This window comes from Symphodus melops (genome assembly GCF_947650265.1).
Source record: "Symphodus melops genome assembly, chromosome: 17".
In the NCBI taxonomy this organism is placed as follows: Eukaryota; Metazoa; Chordata; class Actinopteri; order Labriformes; family Labridae; genus Symphodus; species Symphodus melops.
Genome location: NC_136707.1, coordinates 11,415,001 through 11,431,204, shown reverse-complemented (window position 1 = coordinate 11,431,204; position 16,204 = coordinate 11,415,001).

Genomic DNA, 16,204 nt, shown 5'->3' with positions numbered 1-16,204 from the left:
AACACAGCACCCTTGGGATTGTTATTAAGGTGACACTCCCTGCAGGATTTTGCTGCGTTTCCTAATTTGAATGGTTGCGGCACTGGAGCTAGCATAAGCAGGTCAGGAGGAAAGTAGGTCATTGTGCGCAGGAAAGGAGAGAAAAAGTGGATAGAGGGTGGAGAGAGAGCACACTGTTGGTTGGATCGATGAAGGTTACGGCCTCGATCTGTGTTCCTTGTATTTGACTTTATAGCAGATTATATGCTCCCGCCCCCTACTCTCAGAAACAGTGCTCTGGTGTAACATGGCTCCCCTTTACACCCTAGGCAAAGTAAAGGTTAGTAGAGCACAGAAGGAGGGGGGGGGGGGGGGGGGGGTGATTTGAGAGTCCAGGTTGGCAGAGAGCTGGTATGTTTCCAAGGTGACACATTAGAAGGTTCTGACACATTTCTAGGGCAGCATTCAGGATGCCTGTAAAAGTCAGGTCAGATTCAGCTAACATGGTTGAAAAAGTTCTTCAGCTTACACACTGCAAAGTACAGTCACCTTTGGTCTGTATGCCATACCTGTCATTATGCTGACATACATGCAGTGCTCTTCTTTGCAAATCAGTAGAGAACTTAAACACTTAACTTCCTGACCCAATTTCTGCATTTAACTTATCTTTTTCCTCCATAACTTCTGAGCAAACACACCTGTGCATACAAATGTGCACTGTATGTGTGCACGCAAAGACAGAATACAGGTGAAGAATGTGCAGTGATGATTCACACAGCTACACTACTCTGCTGTTTACATGAAGTCTTTTATCACAACCTTGAAGAAATGAATTCCAAAATTTCTAAGAACTGAAATCTCCCCCTAATCCAACATCATAACATTAACTGAACCCTGTGGTTGTTTTTTTTTTTTTTTTTTTTGACAAATGTCACATTACATTCTTGGAAAAGCACTCAGTGTCAGAAGGCAATTAAAAGAACGAGCAAATAAAAAAGTCATGATCATAAACTGTTTCTCCTTACAAATCAAAGCTTTTAGCCTGAGGCTCAGTGTAAGTTGCATCTCTTGTTTTGAAGAGATTACAAGTAGATTGATAGTAGTCAAATGAAACAATAAATACATGTGAAGGGAAATTGATGACAAGTGAGAGGAGGTTACATTTCTCTAAATACACAAATTAAGTCAAAAGCAAAAATTAAAAAAAAACAATTTGAGTTTTTAAAAGGGCCATTTCAGCAAAAGATAAAGACTCCAGCAGCAAAAAGGAAAATGTCTTTTATATTAGTCAAAGACCTCAGTGAGAGACGAGATAGATGACTCATTTTGTCCTCCTGCCGTTATTCACCTACATTCAAAACTGGTCTAAAGCGGCTGGCTGACTGAAAAAGCTGAGGCAGGGAGTGGCTTGCCCCGATTTAGCTTTGGGCACACTGTAGCCCTCCCTCCTAGCCTTTTCTTTCTCCATCTCACTGGGTCATGCAAACACACACGCTCATAAACCAACAGAAGCCCTTGTAAAAGTGAATGCTCAACTGCACTGCAAAGATAGGTTACTTGTAAAGTGATGCAGACAGGGGACGTTTTTTGTTAATAAAAAAAAATTAACAACATAAAAATGTAACTGATTTCAGAGATGGGTGTGTTTGTGTTGATGTGTAAGTAAAACCACATGATAAGAAATTGGAGTAGCTATATATTTGATTTTCCAGAAAAGTTAGTTAACCCTTAATTGACCTAACACTATTTTCAGGTGACCTATATGCTGACAACATCCCCAGTACTGAAATCTTGGTCAAACCAAATAACTCATATGGAGTCTGAATCACCTCTCCCACCTACAAATGAAGTGCATGGGATCCCCCACTCCTACACTCCTCCTGCTGAACAAAGCAGGATGCAAATGCAGCAGCAGACCTGCTGATGACTGGCACACGGCAGTCAACATTCACACGGCATTTGACATTCAGTCTATGCCAGCTCATATCAGAGTGTAGAAGAGACAAAGGAAAAAGGGGAGAAATAGGAAAGATAAAAGGAAAAAATGAAGAAAAAAAACCCAGCAAATGTACACACAATATGTAACCAATGGAAGAAAAGATTACAGTTGTATAACATACTTATTTCACGCCTAACCATAACCGTGAAGACAGGTGAAATCTGCAATAACCAGTGAGAAAGAGACATAAAAAGAGTAAGCAAGATGCAGATAATGAATGTTGAATGGAGGCCCAGTAGACCAAAGAGCAAGATTTAAAAATCAAAAGTTGCCAGTGTCATTTTCCTCCAGGGCTTTCTTCATGTACAGGGCTACAGCCACTGATGAACAGCAGGCAGAGGAGGAAGAAAGAAAAAAACAGTAAGCTGCTCAGCGTATGCAACCACTGCAGTCCCACCCAAAGACAACAACAACAGCGGTTCGAACTACACCTACCTTCCAAACAGGAGGCTAATTCACAGAAGTGGTGGGGGTGACACAGTTACCACTATTCAGTTTTGCTTTCATTGCATCTCTGGCAAAGCAAACTGTAGTTCCTTTCCAACCCCACAGAGTCACCCAAAATCTAACTGCAAAAATGCACGACATTGGCTGGCCAGTCACCCAACTATCAACTCTAAAATCTAGAGTGACATTTATTTATATTTCAAGGTAAAGCATCAGATTTCATGACCCACATTAGTATGCAACAAAACGTTCAACTTTATCTATCTTAGACTGATTCTCAAAGTTTGGCCTAAGTAATGACAGGGGGAGCAAGGCTTAACAAAAAAAAAAGCAAATTTTGTGAAAGGACTTCTTCGAGGTAAACGTAAGGAATCCACATCAGATGTCACAAATTCAGAAGTTTCATGTTACAGTATCACTTTTAATGACTTCCTCTTGAAAAGTGGCTCATTGTTTTTTCAGCTCGTTGACGGACACCGAACAGTTATCGTTCCATGTACCTTTTTGAAGCCAATGTTTTAGATGAATTCTAAAAATATAGAAATTTGATCACAAAGCGTGTCTGACTGAGTGTTTAGTGTATGTTGATATACGTTAACGTGTATTGTCAAAAAAATGGAATCGCTGCATTACTGTATGACAGTAATAGTATAAAAATGGGATGGCTGTGGCTCAGTTGATAGAGTTGTCATCTCCCAACTGGAAGGTCAAGGGTTCAATCACCAGCTACTGCAGCAACATGTCCGATGTGTTCTTAGACCAGAATCTTAACCCTAAATTGCTCTGTTGGCGGGGAATGAATGTGTATGAAGGGATTAGTTAATTCAGCTAATTTCAGCAAAGAATCGGTTAGACGTTATAAATAGCTGCATTGTGAATGAACTGGAATCTTATATTTATTATAAGCAAACTTCTACAGATTCTGACAGATCTCCGTCGACAGATTCTGAAGTTTCATGGACATGTTCTGGTTGTCTGTAGCAGTATAATTAGTATCTTCCACTACCATAGCGTGTGGCTATACAGGAAAAGATTCTGCACGCAGAGCGAAATGGGCAGGTATCAATCCGCCGGAACCAAACAATGATTCAGTTTTAATTAAAGTCGTTAAACAGCCACATGCATGAAAGTGCATGCTAACATCCCACTGTCTCAAAACCAACTCCATTCTCGCTACTCAACTTGCTTGAGTCAACAGTAATCAAAGAGATACACAGAGAAAAATGTCTTTTATCACAATAAGCAGTGGCAACAACCTACACCAAAAATCATTCATGGGTTCCAAGATTGCTTCTGTAGATTTGTTATAATGACCTAATTAATGACCTTAAGTCCCTCCTGTTATTCCATCTCTGCTGTCTTATTAGTTGCTAAATAATTTAGAGGCTGGACCATACCATACAAAGTACCTGAAACACAGCAGTGTGACATTGCAATAGCATCATGCATCTTAAACCAGAGAGTAGCGTTAAAGGAAAATGGCAGCAGATGATTATGGAAAATTATCATTGTAAATATGATATACTGATTTATGTCAGTGGAGATAAATCACGCAGCTCTAATTGCTGAACCTGATAGGACATTTCAGGCAAGTATTGTATTTCCTTGCTCATGAATGGGTTACTGTATGTCACAAAGAGCGGTTAGCAGCTGAAAAGGACCGTGTTTATTTACAAAAACCCAGGGTTAAGACTTAAAATATTATTGCAAAATGTAGCAAAACAATAGGCATTGGTAACATTGTGCCTGAGATAAATGTGTGCTGCTGCAAACAGAGGAAAGTGGATTCTAAAAACAGAAACTGCAATAATCTCATATAAATATTGACTTGATGGCTAACAGAGGTTTTATGATGCACACCATAATGGCTGTTTTATCGTAATGCAGAGTACACCATAGATGTGCCAGGAGCTACATACAAACAGATAAGGTGATTGAGTGTTATCAAGAGACAAAAAAAAGACACGTGACGCTTTTGAAAAACAACACATTGGTTGTTTAGTGTTTTGACTAAAAAGAAAACTATTCATGTTCTTCACACTTCATTTACTGAGGGCATATCTACAGCCATCAGCTTCTGATGTACATAGAGATTGGTTGAAAAGCACAGAGGACAATATTACACAACATTAGGCAACCTGCTGCATATAGTTACACTTGAGTAACATACGGCTGCCTGTGTTACTGTGGGATCAGGGGGCCAGGGAGAGTGAGGAATGTTTGTTTTGGTTGGAGAGGGCTCAGGCAGGAGGCCCAGGACACTGCAGTGTGTGTGTGTGTGTGTGTGTGTGTGTGTGTGTGTGTGTGTGTGTGTGTGTGTGTGTGTGTGTGTGTGTGTGTGTGTGTGTGTGTGTGTGTGTGTGCATGGGGGTTCCTGTGTGTGTGTGTGTGTGTGTGTGTGTGTGTGTACGAGAAGGGCGGGTTCACTCACGGCAAATTACCCTCACTTGCCTTCCCTCTGTTTTTGTTTTCAATTCCACATCCATGGCAAAAATTAGGTCAGCAGTCACATGTGATGTGTTCCAGCCAGAGCAGCAACGGAAGGTGGAAAAAAAGAAAAACACGAGACTTTCTCAACTTTTTTAACAGACTTCATTGACAGTCCACCCTAACTTTACAATCACAAGCTTTCATCAGCTCTCAGTACATTTATTTAAGCCATTTCATTATCCTGAAACATTCAGTATATTTCCTTTGTGTGACTGTTTTTTTACTAATGGAAACAGCAGTTGGCTGTGTTATTCATTTATTGTTGACTTTGGAAAGGCTCCAGTCTAAGTGACCTTGTGCAAAGTCACAATCACAGGTGTTATTGGTCTATATATACGCAGACTGAACATTTGATATGAGTGTTTACAGGGAATGGGAGTGGCATAAATAAGGAAACAAAAAGCCAAAGATAAGTGTCACCATGAAATACCTAATGTCAGTATGATGAAGGTGAGTGCAAACAGACTTCTCCCTGAAATTAAGTAGACGAACAAAAGAAGTAAATATGATTCAATGCATGATCAATCTTATATCTGCTTATGAATACCGATTCTGCGTTCAAGAAATTGGATTTTTTGGCTGACAGAATTCTAGTTTCTGTTTGTTGTCTGGGCAGATATTTTCATATAAGTGCAGACAGAAAGTCTTTGATGTCATCTTCCACCCCAAACTACATTCTTTAGGCTTAAGTTGATTGTCGGACTACGATGTCAAAAAGTAAAGAAGTGTCGATGGAATTTCCTGGACTACTTATCTGAAACATCAGTAGCTACACCAGCAGCCAATAACCCAAATGTTATGAGACGGATGATGAAGTAATGCATGAATAAATACAGGATGTTCATGTTGCTCTACCATCTTGTTACAAAATGTAAATTTGCAGTCATTTCTCACATATGATATTACGTTAGCTGAATGTCCATAACATCAAAAGTTTCCACATAACTGTTTGAAATGTATTCATATTTATTTGGTGTCTTTTTTCTTGGTCACGTCTGTTAAATACCTGTTTCTTATGCTGTATTGACAACTTTCTGAAAAATCTAAATTGTTCATGTTTACATGATATCTCAAGTTAATTTCTGCTGTAATCTTACATCTTATGATGCATGACAGTGATACTTTGAACCCAAAATCGGTATTAGTCAATCAAAACCACACAGCGAGGAAGCATGCATGTTGCAAGCAGCTGGCAAAATGTAGGTCAGCTCCTCCTTCTGTCTTCACTGGGTCCCGCCGTGTTCTTCGCTTCCTCCCAATAAGTTGCGCGGCGAAACCTCAAATGAACCCGAGCTCCACGGCAAAGCAACTTGAGGTCTGTCAGCCTGTGAGATAATACAGGGGTAAAGGGTTTCGGAGCAGGTGGCCAGAGCAAATAAAAGCTCCAGGAGAGGAGGACATACATGACATTTAGAGTTTGCCCTCCTAACATGGCTGTGTCTTTGCGACCCCCCTCCTCCCTTTTTTCCTCCCTGGCGTCTGATGAAATCTCCCCTCTGCTCCTGGAATCATGACCATATACAGCAGCCAGTAGGATCACAAACTAGCAGACTAAACTATACTCACGTGTCTCAGCTGGCTATGATTTGGCCTCAACCGCTGACTGCAGGAATGTCATGTTTCTGCTGCGACCCCCCTGAGGAGTGGCCGTTATTTATCAGCAAGTCCAGAGATCCAGCATTTCCCCCAGTTTGAATGTCATGCTGCTTTTGGCTGAGGAGCAGAAACAAGGTTTCCATTTAAGGAGACACAAACAGAGATGGTATTTCATGTCCTGTACAGAGATTGAGGGAGAGAAGGATGGGGGGGATTTTTTTTTCATCTCCTAAAACTGGAATGTGAGCAGAGACGCTGTTTGGGGGCCCCCAACAGCAGCTGACTGTGCCAGAGTGGGTGTGTGACTCAAGCTATGAGTCTGTTGCTCAGGGCAGTGTGCCACATACTGGGAAAAGTACACTTTCTCTCCATCACACCACTAAAGCAGACTGTGCCACGACAGCCGAGATGCAAACCACAGGAAGTTATGTCATAGGACAGACATCAACAATAGCAGTATGGAAAAATTATTACATATTATATTAAGGTGGAGGGAAAAACACCCTGCTCTACCTTTCCACCAAACCCACCTGCTCCCTCCTGTCTACTTCCCTGACTGATTGCCTACAAGAAATAAAATCCTGGTTCTTCTGCAACTTCCTCACATTAAACAGTGACAAAACCGAGCTTCTCTTCATCTGCACCAAATCCACAATTTCAAAACTGCTTTTGACTTACCATTGGTTAAGTGTCAACCTTGACAGCACACTATCATTCCAAGCTCACATCAGTAATATGACCCGGTCTGCATATGTTCATCTAAGGAAACATTAATGGCCTCTGCCCATCTCTCACTCCCAACAGTACTGCTATCCTCGTCAACACCCTGGTTACACGCATTGACTACTGCAACTCCCTTCTCTGTGGTCTCCCTCTCAAGTCCATAACCGGCACAGAACTCTGCAGCTACCATCCTCTCCAGGATCCCCTGTGTTAATCACATCCATCCTGTCCTTTGCAGCTTCATTGGCTCCCGGTTAAATTTGTCCACCTGCACTCTCAGGTCTTCGCCTTCCCTTCAACTCCCCGCACCACCTTAACATCTGTCCACCATGGGGCATAGAGCGTTTAGTCGATCTGCCCCCAACATCAGGAACTGCCTCCCACTTCACATCCGTAACATCGACTCTCTCTCTCCATTTTTAAATCTCATCTCAAAACGTCTTTTTAAGCTGGCATATTCAGTGTGATCATTCTCTTCTGGTCTCATAAATCCACTACATCCTGTAATTTGTCTTTTTAATGTTAATTTTATCGATGTAAATGGTACTTGCTGTTTTTATCTTTGCGTTGTAAGGTGACCTAGAGAGTTTTGAAACCTTTAAATATTATCATTACTATTATTATTAAAAAGTTGCTGAGTTCACCACTTTAAAGCCAATGTGACTTGTGATATAAAGAAAATGAAAGCGTACCTAAATCTAGGTCACAATCATTTTGATCCCTGATAGAGAAGAAGACTACTCCACATCAGTGTTTCCTAAAACAAAGAATGTTTTGAAAGTACATCCAAATCCACGAGAACACTTTAAATTCATTAAAATGTTAACATTCAGCCATATGCAAAGGCTAATACAAATGAGGTGTTCTTTTCTAATGAATGCTCCTCATTTGCCTGGAAGCACTCCAGGCCAAGAATGTTTGTTGTCGATTTGCTTTAAAATTTGTGTCAACCAAACCCAGCAGCAGTAAAAACACCCGCTAAAAAAGCAGATTACATTAGCTACATACAATCAATACAAAATTAAATCAGATGTGTTGTAAAAAATATTTTTTTGTTAGTTATATTAAAGGAGGGCATCCACGTGCAGGGGATATAGTGGAAGCAGAGAGATAACAAATCTCCAAGAAGGTTGTCCCAATAAGATAATCACAGTATGAGCTGAGAGCAGAGAGGTTTTACACGCCTGTTACGCAATTTGGCACAAAGAGCACCCTTTGTGCTGGACTGACAGATGAGAATAGGGCTGTACAATCCAGGCTGGCCTTTGTCAAAATAAAACAGAGAAGCTTCCAACAATGTTGTTCACATTATCAGTGAGGATAACACATTGTTCAGCGTATATAGTTATAAACTGCTGGAGCGATTCATGTTGTGTGAGGCTTATTATTTAATTCACACGCACAAAAAAAAAAAAAAACCCTGTGACCTCCATCTACAGCGATTGACTGTACATGTTTTGCTCACGTTGTCTGTAGTCTTCTCTCACATTGTACTTAACCTCACGCGTACATGCTTACAGCTCCAGAGTGTGTCACAGGGTAACTGATGCTTCTTCCCACACACAAAGCCACTGAACCTAGTTTCTCATCCAGTTCCATCCAGTTTGTCATAAAACAGCAAACATCAGCCCTCAGGTTGAGGAGGATTGTGAGCAGAAATATCAGCAAGCCTTGTGTAGGATTATTTTTGGGATCAGGTTGCGGGCGGGGGGGGGACCTTTCCTAACAAGGTTAGAGGTCAAAGCTGAACAGCAGAAACGTCATTTGAGCCGCACTTATAGACATGGCAGACAAATTTTTGCCCAAAAGACCAGACACAAAGAGAACTCTAAAAGAAGATGATTAAACACACAGAAAAATCAGGAGGAATTTGTTATTATGATCAGAAACTAGTGTCTTGTTGTATCAGAGGCAAACAAGTAGATTATTTATGAAGGTCATGGTCTTCCTGACCTGCACCCTCAAATTCATAATCTACCTAAAAGATAATAGGGATGTAAAGATTCATTGTGAGGCAGTTAAAAATCGATCCAAAGGTGTCATGGTTCAAATCGGTACCCTGAAAAATGAGTCGAAGTATCGTGAGTTTCATCAGCAGATTAGCAGAGGCGGTTGGTTGTAAATGAGCAGGCGTTATCATGGCAGTTGAAGTATTTTTGCTTCCCAAGGCAGAAAATGAAAGAGGTGAGAAGATAACAGAAGACAAAAACTGTATGCAAATATTCCAGGAGGACAGGGAACTACACAAATAGCACAACCAACATGATGCAGCATTTAATCCACACCACAATGAGAAGCTTTAATCACCTCCCGATTCTCTCAAAATAAATCGTGAGAGAACCGTATCATGAACTCAGTATCGTGAATCACATCATATCGCATGTTTAGTGAATCGTTACATCCCTACTAAAAGCAAATCTAAAACTCTTCCTTTAATGTTTAATCTTCCATTTATTTAAGCTATCTCATAGGTAAGTTCAATCTTCTCAACCCTAAAATCTTTAAAAAAAAATACATCATTAGGGACCATCTGAATCCACTCAAAATAGGCAGCGTTTGAGCTTTTCACTTGTTTCAGTCACATGCAACTTGAAGAGTATTGTAAACACAATCAATTCAACAACGGTGCAATTATCCATAATTCAAGTTCATTGAAGAAAATACATTACAGTATTTTTACACATGCAGTAGAGAATATAATCCTGTGATTTACCAGCCAAAATACGTAACTAGATTTTTTTTCAACTGTTCAACACCTTCTGATGAGTTTAATGAGAAAATGTCAAACGTTGTCACGCATTAAAATTCTGGTTCTGACTAACTGAAAAGTTAAAGGACGACCTAAACTAGTTACGTACAATGCATGATCATAAAAGGAAAAGAATCATTCAAATTAAGTAAAATATCTGTGCCATTTGGTACGTTTTAGAGATGGGCAGAGGATTATACGTTTTTTTGATGACCAACACTGTAAACAATTTGAATACAAAGAAACATTTATGCAAAGTAGTATCAGTGTTAAGGGTGAAACACATCTGAGATTTACAACATGAAAGTCATACATTTAGCAGAATAACAAATTTGTTATGTTAGTCTTATATCAGAAGAGCAGAAGCCACCTGTATGAAAATGAGGAACTTGGAGCATCTTGTGAGGCTATACTTTAGAATAGGTTTCACAAATCAGGAAATACTTGTGTAGTCTGTAACACAGACTGAATATTTAGTATTGAGTATTTACTCTCTGTGGAACGACCTGCTTTGAACAGCAGTTTGAAAAGAACTCGCCTATTAGTTGTGTTGGGGCTTTCCTTATCCACATATGAAATTACACATTCTTTTGGCACATCAGCCTCACATTGTCACAAGTATCAGGATTCTGAAAAGATCTTGCAAGAAAATGGCGATGAAAGAAATACACAAATTTATATTTACAGCATTATTCTCTGAAGTTTACGACCTCAATTTAGAAATTAAAGAATTTATTGTGCTTTGTCAAAAAAACAGTTCTTCATGTGTGGCAATAGTGATTAAAAAAAAGTATTTGCTTTTAAAAGGTCAATGTATTATTATTTTTTTTTAAACTTTGTTTAATTTGTGTTGGTAAGAGTTTACTAATGCTCAAGTTTCATCAAAGATGAACAAATCCGTATGCACAAATTCATCCCTTGCCCTGTAGACACACATACACACATTACACTCCTTATAAGAATCAATGTTTGTTTCAATGAGTCAGGGTCTTCTGGAAGCAGAAGTAGCAGTGTGAGTGTCTTTACATATCTGCCCACAACCACTGTTTTATGGTTCCTTAATTTTCTGAAAAGGAAACACCAAATACAGTATGTGTGACCCTGTTTGAATGCCACGTGAGCTGTTACTTAAGTAGGTCAGTCACTAAGTCAGGAGTGGCAAGGAAGGAGCGCACAAACAGCTAACTCCATTACCTCATACAGTCGATTAGTGTCAACTGGCCCATCCATCTGTCTAAGGCTGTCCTGGTTCAAGTGACTGTAGGAAGAGCGGCAGGTACTCATGTCTTCACCCTCCTGATCTCCCCCCCAACACACACATACACACACACACACACACACACACACACACACACACACACACACACACACATAACCACAAGCATAGCTGCAAGCAATGCACACAAACCTCCAATTGTGTACTAACCTGTACATGAGTGCACTTTGCACACATGCTAACACAAAGATAAACATGCACACGCCCTGAATGTATGGTCTACAGCACATTGTGTCAGGCCTGTAAGGTTACACCTGTAGCCCTCGATGCTGAATTAGTGCAAACAGCAGGCAGACAAAAGGATTACTTCCTGTTTCTTGTTAATAAGGAGGACGGACTGAACTAAGACCCAACAACAAAAGAGAAGGAGGGGCCTTCCTGTGCAATCACCTCGCACACAACCCTTTGACTTTAGACAAAACACATGTACAGATAGTGTTTACATACCAAGTCTTTGTTTAAACTAGTACAGCAAGATTTGAACTGAGAGATTTTTTGCTTTAACCAACGTGTTATTATTATTTTGAGTAAAATGCACAGCAAGTTAAAGCTGTACAACCTGACATGTTATTCCGTTACATTTAACCTGCAATGAGTGATTTAAATACTCCACTTGGTCGTCGCAGAACAAAACAAATCTTTCAGAGCAATATCAGGTTTCCTTTGGAGTCATGGTTCTTACCAGCTGAAACAATCAGTGCAATGTGTTCATTTTAAATCCACGTTAACTCTGTGTAGGTCTGCAAGTAAAATGTATGTGACCAAACTTTATTACAACAACTTATAAAGAATGTATTCAGCACTGGATTGACATTTTCTGCTTTGACTAATTAAGTTATTGACCAGTCAATAAATTAATTAGTCTAAAACAAATGTAGTTATCTATTATCAGATTTATTTATTTTTTAATTACGGACAATGTACGTCATTTCTAAATTTAGTTATCACCTAGCTGTTAAACTGGCCATTTCTGGCTTTAAAAAGATAAAAAAAAAAAAAAAAAAACTTATTAACTATGTGACTTGGGAGAGATTATTTAAATCAGGCACTGACACTAGTCAGCCCTTTTGTTGATGAAGTCGCTGTCTCTGTTCCAAGACAAAAAAAGTCAGAGCAGTCACGTAATGACTGCACATAAAAGTCAAAGAGCCTTTAGCCAAACAGAGAAAAAGAAGTAAGTTAGAGGCAGAAGTGAGTTATTAGTGTACACAGTGACAACAGAGCAGTCAGTTTACATTATGGGCCTCTTTGCTCCTCCCCGCCACTCAATCCTTCCCCCTCTAATCCAAACACCTGGAGGAGGAGGGAGGAGGGTGAACAGCAGGCCCCATGTGAGTGGCTGCTCACATGCAGTCAGCTCGCAACGTGTTACTGTAACACCTTTACTGGGTCCAAGGCAAGTGGTTACATAAAGAGCAGATAGACACGAGCTGGCTGGGCCAAGGGCAAGGGGGCGGTCGGGTTCGCAGGTGGGTATTTCAGCGAACTGGAACGGCAAGGATTTATAGTGTCAGCTGTTGTTTGTATGTTCTGTTTCACGGCTTGCATGCTGGGTGAAAGTGTGCCACCATAAGCTCCACCATTATTAACACACCAAATCAGATGCCAATGCCACGATGTGGGAGTGTTTACATTCAACAGGTTTACTGGAAGAGACATGGTTGCTGAGGAGAATTTCAACTTGTTTTAACAAGAATTCAACACAATGTAGGGACGGGCCCTTCAAGTTTAGACTATTTTATGTATGTATGTGGGTCAATGTTCCTGTAACTCAGGTTTATTGGCCCTGTCACGATGCTGCCTGTGACAGATAACTGTCCAGCCTGCATGTTCAAACATTTCACTACTGAGTGACCTGAAGCTTTAGCCATGAGCAGATAAAAGTTATATTGTGTCTGTGTTACAGTTCACTTCCTCTAGCTGTTGTATATTAATAAAGAAAATTATATTAATTCAACTGAGAAAGTCGTGACTTATCTCATGTACATGAGCAGGGTGAGACGCTTCCTCCAACTTGAGTGGACGTAAAACTCTGTCCTTATTTTACCCAGTTTTCTAAGCAGCCCTCCCCCTTCTATCAACCCCTGTGGAACTCGTGGCAAATGTTTTTCCAGCACTTAAGCAACTCCTTCACCGACCGCTCCTTATTAATAGCAGCTAGCTGAAGCAGTTGGGACACGTTTAAAATTAGCTGGAGCAAATACGGACATGAAAACACTTCAACGGCAGGATGAACATCATATTGACAGAAAGCAGTTTATCATATAACTTGCATTAAAAATGTGTTTGAAAGCTGATTTTTGAGAAATGTTAAATGAAAAACTCTTTCTTTCACAGTTTGTTGTTTTGAAGAGAAACTAGGTACTTGAATGAGATAATAATAATGGTTTCCATTGCCTCTCAAGCAACAGGCAGAGTAAGTGAAAAGGATGGGTTCTTGGCAAAGAAAAAGGGGGACAAATCCAGGCACAAAGCAAGAGAGGGAGAGATGGAGAGGAAGGCTGAAGGGCAGCACGTGAAGGCAGGGAGTGTGTTGTCTCAGAGCCATGTGCTGGGGCCAGGCGTGTGAGTGACTGAAAGCAGTTTACGTCACTGGATGACTCACTCTTGAGGAGGCAGGGGCACCACACATCTTCATTCACATGCACACACATAAATCCTTCCATAAAGACATTATTTGTTCAATGAGAAAAATGTCTAAAAATAGACACACAGACATACCAAGCATGCACAGTGAAGAGAAAAGCAAGGAAAGTGAGGTTAAAACATCGACCGTTCTGTAATGAGTCTTCATGATGTCTCTTCTGATCATGAAATATGCACGTCTTCTTCTCTACTGCTTTGCAAAAGACCCAAAGGACAATGTCTCTTCTACGTACATGTAAGGTCCTAATGTTTCCTCAGTCCACATGTATCTGTTTGTATCTGGTTCTTTCTTACCATGTGGATAATGGGGTTGGGGTGAGGTGGAGCATCATATTGTATAAAGCACTTGGTTGTTCATTATTGTTTGACACAAGACCTGAATGTACCCAATACACAAGAAATAACGTTTAAAAAAACAGCTGAAGGAATTCCAGCAGTTTACTGTATTTGACAGTACAGTGTATTATATATTTTACCAGCATATGTAATGTCAATCCTAAATACAGTATCTCACTGTAAAATAACTGGATGTCACAGTAATTTGATTCTGCAGGTGATGACATAGAAACAAGCTGTGCTAAAGTTAGTAGCTTAACTCATAGCACACTGAACAACTAAACAGTGAGATCCGTGTGGTTTCTTCCATCATTATGGGGCTGCTCCTCGAACGGCTACCATTCAGGGATTACAATTTTTGATGAATATTCATGTAGAGTCTGGGGTCTGTAGGGTCTAAAATTCATGTTGACTCACCAAAGATCTTTTAAGTGGACATGGTCTTTAATATTAAAGACAACTTTAGAAAAATTCTCTTTTACAGTGTTTTTGAACATTTGGGGAACATGAGTGTCTTTCGACCTACGAAATTTGAAATAAGGGGTCGCCTGTAGCGCAATGGCAGCCACGTGTCACCATGTATGGAGGCTATAGTCATTCCGCGGGCGACCCAGGTTCGACCCCAGCCTGAGGCCCTTTCCTGCATGTCAATCCAGTTTCAGTCTCTATCCACTCTCTCTCTCTCTCTCTCTCTCTCTCTCAAATGAAGGCAGAAAAGCCTGAAAAAATAAAAATCTCAAAATAATTCCTTTTTAGTCTGCATGAGTTTTACTACACAGAGAAAAGTGCTCTGTTTCAAAGTCTCACAATTTGTGACATCACAAGTTGGATTCTGGTAAAAATAAAATAAAAACTCCCTGCCTGTTCCCTGTTTTCTCCACCCATGGACTCCACCTCCAGCCTAGAGCAAAGCATTTGCACAGATCTGCCATTTTTATTCTCTCTACAGAGAAGTGACGTCTACAAGGGAAAACTCTGCATTTAAAGAGACATACACAACAATCAGAACGTTCTGAGAAAACTGGTTTATACAAGGTCACAAACCTCCTCTTGTGCTTGATTCATGTTATATTTTGGCCCCAAGCACAGCATAGATTTTTCATTTAGACCACCGGGGCTGTTTGAAACATTGAAAAAAGGGGAGAATATGTCCTCTTTAAACAAATAAGTGTCAGTAAAACACCAACTTATTATTAAGATATTTCAACATCTTCTTTAAATTTAATTGGATAACTTTTAGATTAATTCCATTATCTGCATTAAGAAAGCTGCAACAGTCTGAAAGTCTAAACATGGAGTCTATTAACGAAAGTACATAGTAATTAGCAAGTTATAGCGATTCCCCCTCTTTCATACCACAATGAGTTTGAAAACACTGCAGCTTTGGCTTGACGGAGATCATAAAGCAGTCAAAGAAGATACATTCTTATAGAGAGAATCAGAAGAACTTTAACCCCGTTACAGTGATAAATACAAAGCACATGATTAAAATCTTCTCACAATGAAGCTGAGAGCCATCTCTGTAATATTGCAGAATGTGACAAGGCTAGTTGTGGCAAAGAAAAGGTTTACAATCCTGCTCAAGATCCATTTGAGGGAGCTGGATTTGAAAGCATAAATCACATGAGTGGCAAAACATCTTTGAATAATTTCAACTGTATGCAAACGCACTGAAGTCTGCATTTGTACGAGGAGTTGCTTTATCTCTTCATTAGTTTATCTCTTCATTGGTATGTGAGCAATACCAATCTGCACCCTGCCAAGAATATCTCGGGCACCATGAATGCAAACAGGCACGGTTGTCACTCATGGTGATTCAATGTTTGTATATATGGTGTGGATTTTCTTCTGTGTATGTGTATGGGGTCTGTATGTGAGCTATTTTCAACACTCCCCACCCCCCTGCTTCCTTCTTAGAATGAGGAACAAAGTATATCAACAGTATGCACAGCCACACGTGTTA